Here is a 6,911-nt window from a genome sequence, read left to right as displayed (position 1 = left end):
GTCATACTCTCATTTCCTTATCACCCATCCTTTCATTACTCATCTCCCATCATTCATTCTATCTTCTATGTTGAAATATTTGTAATTAAGCAACGCATTCATTCACTATGCCTCCCACAAGCCACTTAGCATTTATAACTCCCACTAATGAATTGCCCACCTCCACTACTCTTACTATCCATCATGGTAACTGCCAATGAATTTGCCTTTAGAAGTTATAATATGTCACCAACATATTTTAACTAACCGAAATTTCATTCATTCATTCAATTACTGTTTGGTGCCAATGCTGTTATTTTTACCCAACAAAGCAGTCCACTGTGGCAACAGAGCTAGTTTTGAACGCTGCATGGATAGCTTTTTCAGTGTTTCCCATTGAGGAGGCTAAAGAAAGTCAGAAATGCACATTTCTGGGAATCCACTAGAAGTAAGCACTGGGAAAATATGCTGTTTTTACACTTTTTACCATAGGAGAGAATTTTTTTCTCCATGGTAACTGCAGTGAATTTGCCTTTAGAAGTTAAAATATTTCACAGACATATTTTAACTAACCAGAGTTTGTTTATTCTATTCATTGCTTGGTACTATATATAATATATATATATATTATATATATATATATATATATATATATATATATATATATATATATATATGATCAATAAGTATTCCAGATGTTGCCATAGTAACAAAGCTAAAGCACAGAGAGAGAGTAAAGCTGCTAGGCACAGATGGACCTTGAACTCTGCTGTGCATGTGCATTAAGTTTTAATGTTCTTGTTCATTTCCACTGTTTACAGTAGTGGTTGGAAGGAAGGTGTGTAGCCTGTGATCACCACACTGACAATGACAGAGAAAACTGAGCAGAGAATCCGCATCAAATTTTGCCAAAGGCTTGGCAATACCTCCTCAGAGGCCAATGCAAAGTTTTTATTATTCTCAACACAATCAAGGACATCTTGTGCAACTGAAACCCAAGTGTCTTTTTGGTCAGCTGAGAGCAGTTGTTGGTACACAAACTTGTAGACACACGTCTCATACCCAAATCTTCAGTGATATGAACTGAACCTTAACTAATCTGTACATCCTCTGATAACTCACAAATGATGATTTGACAATTTCCCCTCACAACTGCATGCATATCTGCAATGTTTTTTCTCAGTTCTGTTGGTTGTGGGTCTCCCAGAACGTTTATCAATATCAACATTTTCTTGGGCCATCTTGAAAACGTCTGTACCATTTGTACACTTGTGTGCAGCTCATACATTCCTCCCTATACACTTTCTGCAAGTGTGTGTAGGCCCCTGAGCAGGTATCGGCATGACAACTTTGTCTGTCAAGGTCAATGTGACGATCACAGGCTACACCTCTTCCTTCCAAGCACTGCTGTAAATAGTGGGAGTGAGCTAGAATGTTGAAGCTTAGTGCACATGCACAGCAGAGTTCAAGGTCAATCTGTGCAAAACGGCTTCAGACTGCATGCTTTAGCTCCATCACCATGGCAACATTCTGGATACTTACTGATCAGACCTCATATATGGTGTGTGTGTGTGTATGTATATATATATATATATATATATATATATATATATATATATATATGAATTTATAGACTTTTGAGAGTACATGAATTCTTTTTGGGAATATCTGAAAGCACACACATAATGTTATAATTAATAGCACATAGATATTGGCTGAAAAATCCTTTTGAATAGAAAAAGTCAAAGGTTTTCCATGGGACTTGAACTCACATCCCCTGAAAACATGACGGATGCTCTACCATTGTAGCAAAGCAATCCTTCAAATTCTATATCAATTTTAGTAGCTTTATTTCTACCATTCAGAATTGTTGTTGACATCATAAGAATTTTATAACTTTTGAGAGAAAGTAAGCTGATTCTATTTTGGTATACATCGAAGCACACACAGAAAGCTATGTGCGCATACTCCATTGTGAGTATGTAGACAAGTCTTAAACCTTTTGTTACCAACCCGGCTGAAACCGGCTCTGGCTCTGAGTACAAATGTTTTGTTTCCATAGGTTTTGAATTAAAATCTTCCACCAAACTTTAGTCACAATTTATGTTCTTAATACTAGCTTAATGATAACTAAATTATTTTACTAATTTTTTTGTTATATTTCAAGTAATTGAAAGAAACACAGAGCATCTCAAAGTAAATACAGTAATGAAAGGGTTAAAGAAATATAGTTTTGTTCTCAGATGTGTAGCTAAAGGAAGAAAACTTTTCTAAAAGGAGTTTCCACACTTGCTCCTAGTTACTTCTATGTGCACATGCACACATATTTATGAGTGTATTGTAATAGATAAGTTGATGTGATGAATTGAAGGAAAAAGAACAATTAAGAAAAACAAAGAACATATAGAATGGAAAAAATGACTAAACAAGTGGCTAATTAAGAATGAAAAAGGAAGGAGGGAAAGAAAGAAATAAAAAGAATGAAAAAGGTAAGAAAAAGCACAAAAGGGAAGAAAGAAAATATAAAAGAAGGAATGAAAGAAGAGGAACACATTTAACATTGACTAAGTGGATTTCCTTCTTAGGGTCCATTTAAAAAGTCCAAGCACACATTCAGCAGCTGAATGTCTCTGACTTGGTATTCAGATATAATCCCAGGGATATATGCATTCTTGAGTATCACCTTCTCAATGGTACATAGAGTCTACACATTTCAGAAATTTTCCTGCTGATATATATTTCTTTACTACCCACAAGGGGCTAAACACAGAGGGGACAAACAAGGACAGACAAAGGGATTAAGTCGACTATATCGACCCCAGTGCGTAACTGGTACTTAATTTATCGACCCCGAAAGGATGAAAGGCAAATTTGAACTCAGAACGTAACGACAGACGAAATACGGCTACGAATTTTGTCCGGCGTGCTAACGTTTCTACCAGCTCGCCGCCTTTCCTGCTGATATATGCTACTGCTCCTTTGAACACCCAGACAAGGTTGACATGCATTGTTGCACAACATATTATTCTAAGAAGAGATGTGAGTTTAAAAACTTTTCATAAATCAGCTTCTGTCATACCAATGTAGCACTTAAGGTACAATTTATGGCTTGAGGCTAGAGGCTTGAACTCTCCCTCATATATGATAACCTGTGTATTGCAGAAACCAGTCTGTGGAACAGTGTCCTGCTCTAGTAAGTCAGGTGGGTGATATTTGCTTCATAGTAGTACAATTAATTATATGACTTAAGTATATGACTTATAAAACATTTTCCATATCTATGGCTAGTAAGGTAAATCAGTAGAAATCATTAAATGTGTCCGATTAAACAGGTAAATAATCGAAGCAAGGGAGATTATTCTCCTGAAAATTCATAAAAACTGTCCTCTCTTGAGTTATAATTCTTACAACAAAAACTATATTCATTTTTAAGAAAATGCTACAATGCTCAAAAGGAAAATAATCAAAGATGACAATTTTTATCAAAGTAATTGTGCAGAATCATGAATCCTAATCCAGACAATATATATATATATATATATATATAATATATATAATATATATATATGTCTGCGTGTGTGTGTGTTAGTGAGTGCATATACATATATGTATATAAAATAATATTTATATTTTTCAGCATAAAATTAAAAGCTAAAATACAAGCATATCAAAAGACAAAGCAAAACAGGTTTAAAAAAAAAATACAGCAAATGATGTGAGCTTTCAAATGTTTCGCACTGTAACTCAAGAAAGACTTGAAAAAAAGTAACCCCTAGGAATTATCATAGATTTTATAATGAAGTGTATTCATACTGGCTATAAAACAACTCAAAAATATGTATGAATGGAAGATTTTATGAGACAAATGTAAAATAAGTGAAGCCATTGAAGAAAAAAAAAGAAAAAAGAAAAAAGAAAAAATAACCATCCAACAACTTTCAAAGAAGCTGCAGTATATACAAATAATGATACACACATACTATGTAAACAGGCAGCATAGGGTGTCAAACTACAATATCACACTATCATATATACACAGTATTTGTCTCCAATATATACGTCTTCCTTGCCAACCAATCAATCAGTTGTACATCATGATTCATTAAACAGGACAATTATCTAACATACTTTTGACATATTCATTGTCTATTATTATTATAATTATTATTATCATTATTATTAGGAACAGATAAATGGGCATAAGCATCTTAGGATTTAATAAAATTCTAATATAGGTACAGAGTCAGAAATTGCAGGGGAAAGGATAGTCTATTGCATCAACCCCAGTACTTGACTGGTACTTATTTCATCAGTACCAAAAGCATGAATGGTAAATTTAACCTCAGCTAAATTTGAGCTCAGAATTTAAAGCTGGAAGAAATGCCAATAAACATTTTGTCTGGCATACTAACAATTTTGCCAGTTCACTATTTTTAAAACTAGATCAAATGATAAATCTATAAATATCATATTTGTGAGTTTAAATTTTTCTTTACCCACCCCCTCATTATGAAGACTGTTTTGCACCTCCTGGGTTCATTTAACAGTCATTTAACAGTTACTTCATTTAGCCCCAGATAGCTCAGATTGAGTAGGGCAATGATCAAAGGCATTCCAGCTGAAATCATCTCATCTTTTCAGATTCCTGAAGTATAGGAAAATTATTTGGTTAATGTATTTGGTTAACAAGATTCTTTACGTGAATTCACATGATGAAACAAATTTTGTTCCATCTCGGAAAGATTATTACACCAATAATAAACACACATTAGTTCAATTTAACTTTACTTTTATTAGTCAACTGGTTGGTCATTTAAACAACCAACAAATCTATTGCAACTTAACCAGTTGGTTAAACAATTGCCCAGACCTATAGGAGAAAACATAGGTCATTGATGAGGCCACAAAGAAAGGACTTTGACAGACAAATGACTGATTGCTTAACTGACTGATTAACTAAGCGATCAATTTGTTGATTCATTAAATAACAAAGCAATTGACTAATAATAAAGAAGTGAAACTGAACCAATGCATATGTTTATTATTGGTGTAAATGGCCTTTCTCATGAAACATCAGAGAAATTATTTTTTACCGTTTTATATTTATCTCTTTCTCAAGGTCATTGAGACATATATAAAATGAAATCAATTGAACCAAGGACGACAAAACCATATTGCAGACTTAAATCACAAAGAACTTACCTTAACTCTCCCTAAAGTATTAATCAGAACTAGTTATAATAGCAAACGCTTCTTACTAGTGCACAACTACAATTACTAAACACATGTAGTATCATTAAATGCATGGATGAGAGCAGAATACTTTATGGAAACTGAGAGGATGAAAAATAATATCAACCCTCTTAGTATTTACACTCAGTACTGTAAAACATCATCAGCACTTAATAAAGGCAATATAAATTTGGCTTAGATTTCTACAGATTGAAGCAATTCTACAAGACTTAAAGAATACAAATAACAATATATATCAGAGAAAACTTGCACTCAATAACATTAACCAAAATGAAACATGTATCAGCATTAGTAGTAGAAGTGGTAGTAGTAGTAGTAGTAGTAGTAGTAGTAGTAGTAGTAGTAGTAGTAGTGGTGGTGTAGGTGGTTATTACAGGTTAGTAAATACACCAATTACAAGAAGAATTAAACAAGAATAAAAGAAATATTGCAATGACAATAACAAAATTATAGAAAAAAGACCAAAAAAAATACAAAGATGTAGAAAAGAGAAAAATCTAAAAAGAGCAATTAAAAATTTGTAAATAATAGTACCTAATTAAACTAGTTAACTGAGATAAATCTAGAATTTTACATGAAAAATATTTATGTTTTATAACACTTTAATGCATATAATAATTTTTGAAGTCACATGCCGTTTTGTGTATGTGTACATATATATCATATATATATACATACACACACACACGACTGCATATATTCACACATGTATATATACATACACATACAAACATGCAGCATGTATATATATTTACATATATGCACACACAGTATGTATGCAATGTATGTATATATATAATGTATATATATATATATATATATATATATATATATATATATAATGTGTGTGTGTGTATATATTATATATATATATATATATATATATATATATATATATATATAATGTGTGTGTGTGTATGTATATATATATATATATATATATATATATATATATATATATATATATATACATATATATACATGTATATACATATATATACATACACACACACTGCATAAACATATCAATGATTATATAAATGAATACGTGCATATACATGTATATGATACATATATAAATACTCATACAAACATGTATACACACACAAATACCTGTGTGTGTGTATATATATATATATACATACACACAGACATTTGTACGTGTATATATATATATATATATATATACACACACATACATATATGCATGCATATGCACACACAGATGCACAACATACAATCAAGGCACTTTCCATGCAACCTTAGAGTGCTGTCTGCCTAAGCATAGTACATCCCCAGCATCCTATCCTGTACCCTCTGGGCATGCATCTCTCACATCCCCACTCATCTGGCATCCATTCTATGCCCTGTCATCCCATGCCCATCTGTTCCAACAATTGTATCTATTCTGTACTCATCTCTCATCTTCTGTACTCAATGTGTTGACACCAGTAATTCAGAGGAAAGTACCATATTGGTACTCTATGTTGACTATGGGTATTACGACATCCCTACCTATGTAACCCTAGCCACATTCCTATCACTTAAAGCCTCTCTCTTTTTCTTTCTCTCTCTCTCTCATCCCTTATACTACTTTTCATTTCCCTCCTATTTCCCACTTCCTTAGCAGTGTTCTTGAACTTTCCAAAAGATAAACTTCATATCCAATAAGACCATAA

At 32.5% G+C, this 6,911-nt stretch overlaps 1 protein-coding gene and 1 long non-coding RNA gene across 8 annotated transcripts in view; both read right to left on the bottom strand.

Annotated features, from left to right (window-relative positions):
* The window catches only part of LOC118762655, an 18,592-nt gene extending 13,676 nt beyond the window's left edge, over nucleotides 1–4,916 (bottom strand). The window contains exon 1 of the long non-coding RNA XR_004998421.1: nucleotides 4,906–4,916. This is a non-coding gene — a long non-coding RNA (uncharacterized LOC118762655). The remainder of the gene's footprint in view (nucleotides 1–4,905) is intronic.
* LOC115219553 (serine/threonine-protein kinase OSR1) overlaps nucleotides 1–6,911 on the bottom strand; it is a 249,692-nt gene that overhangs the window by 100,221 nt on the left and 142,560 nt on the right. The gene's annotated exons all lie outside the window — the stretch shown is intronic.

The sequence above is a fragment of the Octopus sinensis genome, linkage group LG1 (assembly GCF_006345805.1).
Source record: "Octopus sinensis linkage group LG1, ASM634580v1, whole genome shotgun sequence".
NCBI lineage: Eukaryota > Metazoa > Mollusca > Cephalopoda > Octopoda > Octopodidae > Octopus > Octopus sinensis.
The sequence above is the reverse complement of the archived record's forward strand: the minus strand, read 5'-3'. Positions and strand labels throughout refer to the sequence as shown.